Raw genomic sequence first — 2540 nt, 5'->3', positions numbered from 1 at the left:
AAATGGTCAAGTAGTGAAAGATAAAAGGGTTTTCTGAAAGTTTATTCTGGTGTTCTTATTCTTGTAGTTTGTTAATAAACTGTCTTTATTCCTTTTAAGTTTTAAGCCTGTTTTGCTCTTATTCTAATCCATATCTCACAGCAAAAAATAAGTAATTTTTTTTAGTTACTGGTTTAAAAACCACGACACTCCCTAAATAACGTGACTATGGGAGACATCAGGCTGGACCTCTGGGTTTAGCCTGAGACGTGTCAGAGCAAACTGCAGTTCACACATACCCTGTTAGTTTTTAGCTTGCTGAGGCAGAGACCTTTTTGTTTCTAGGTGGTATTTGTGAGCACAGCAGTTTGCTTATACAGATTACTATGATCTTAATCCTCTGTAGTGCTAGATGTAATGAATGCAGTCAAGAGAGTGAAACAGTTCAATCAAAGAAAATTTTTATTAATTATAGCAAGCAAGCAATAAGCAAAAAATCAGCACTGGGTGACAGGGGAGTCTATGCTCCATCTGCTGCCGCACTTCCAATTTCGGTCTTCTCCCTTTTAAGTGATCCGACTTCCGGGTTACGTGTCCTTTCTCGGGTGCCTCTGTGCATGTGTCTCCAGTTGCTAGGGGGTCTTTTTCTGCCTTCTGGTGGTCGTAGGATGAAGATCAAGAGTCTTCTTCAGTCTCATCTTTTTGACTTTTCTTCGCTGTTTTCTTCTTAAGGCTTATCTTGGTAATTCCCTGGAATTTAAGAATGCTAGCAAGGCTGTTATTAATCATGCAAGCGTCAGCAGCAGCTTTCAACCTCATCTCGATTCTACAAAGCACAGTTCTGCAAAGCATCGTATCTACATGTTTAGGCGAACAAAAGGGTCTCTATTTATCACAATCCCCCCTTTTTCTATTTCTTACTTTTGTTCGCTAAATCTTTGCAGTTCTCTTTTACTTAACTCCAAATAATCTTCTGTCTCTTCCCCATTTAAGGCTTCATATTTAGCTCGTATTAACATAAGGTGAGCTGCTTCTAACTTGCTTTTCACAATGTTAATGATCTTGTTAAAAATGCAAGGGCCGAACTTAAGTCTTAAGATTAGTCAAATTAGAGGTCTCGCTATAGTGGATAGTAGAGTTGTTAACCAGGGAGAATAGTTAAACCAGGATTAATACCAGCTTTGTTGCATTTCTTGTTCTCTCTTTCTCTTTTCCAGGCCTTCTCGTAATTTGGCTATGGTTTCTCTTACTACCGCACTTCTGTTTAAATACACACAGCATTTTTCCCTAAGGGCAGCACATAGGCTCCCTTGTTGTAAAAATAATAGATTTAATCCCCTTCTATTTTGTAAGGCCACTTCAGCCAGCGAGTCTAGAGAGTCTGTGAGGTCTTTTATAGATTTATCAATCCTTCTTAAACCTTCATCTACTGAGATTCTAAGTTCTCTGAGCCCCTGGTGCTGATTCACTAAGGATGCTATACCTGTTCCTAATCCAGCTCCTCCTATGCCTAGCAATACGGCTACTGTTAGTGCCGTGAGGGGTTCTCGCTTCGCCAAATGATGCCCTGGGTTTTGATATTGTGTATACACATATTCCTCAGAATGGTAAATAATCCTGAGGACTATTATAACTTGTATGCAAAGTTCGTGGGTTTCATTGAAAATTGCTGTGGAAACACATGGGGTTACTCCTAGGGTGTTACAAACCTATTTAGTATTAGCTGCTGGAATCAACCACTGAGCCGGTTTGTGAGGATCATTAATCTGCATTTTCGTTTGCCATAAATGGTTTTTATCTGGGGGCACATTTCCCACACATTTTCTTTTCTCAGTGACTCGAGATAATGTTATTCCTGGGGTGTTTTCTTTTCCCTTTTTCCATAGACAGGCAGCGGGATTAGTGCCGTTTACTCTTTTCGATTCTGCTGTGGAACCTATGGCTTCATAAAAGGGTGGGTTAATGTTATAGCATAACCAACATTCCCTAGTTAAATTTGGGTATGTATTATTTAACATTCTAAAGGTAGCTTGCAAAATTTTCTAAAGAACCTCGTTTCTATATTCTTGGGGTGTCTCCACTGTGGTTGATACTTGGGACTCATTGCTGTTTTTTAATTCTTCTGAACGGTTATTCTGATCCTTTTCCTTGGGGTCTACTGCTCCCCATACCACTGGATTTGGTCCAACAGATCCAGGATCATGGGGGACCACCTCTTTCCTTATAAGGATGTATTCTCCCTTATCTTTTCTAATTTCCCATATCCTGAGACCCCAGGTTCGTCCTAATAAGCACCCAGGGTCTTGGGGTTGTGTGATATTAATGTAGTGGAACTTACAAGTCCCAACAGATAGTATTTGCCCCGAAGGATCTGTCCAGGGCTTTATACATCCGTGTGGACCCCTTTCAACTTTTAGATACTTATCTGGGTTCTGTACTTTCCATCCCACGGAAATTGTCTCACAACCCCAATATCCACAATAAAATTCGCCAGGGTAATTACAATATCCTTTGCCTGGGTTAGAAGCTGGGCACATATATAGCACACTATGCCCAGGTTG

The sequence above is a fragment of the Parus major genome, chromosome Z (genome assembly GCF_001522545.3).
Source record: "Parus major isolate Abel chromosome Z, Parus_major1.1, whole genome shotgun sequence".
Taxonomy (NCBI): Eukaryota; Metazoa; Chordata; class Aves; order Passeriformes; family Paridae; genus Parus; species Parus major.
This window is presented reverse-complemented; position numbering follows the sequence as displayed.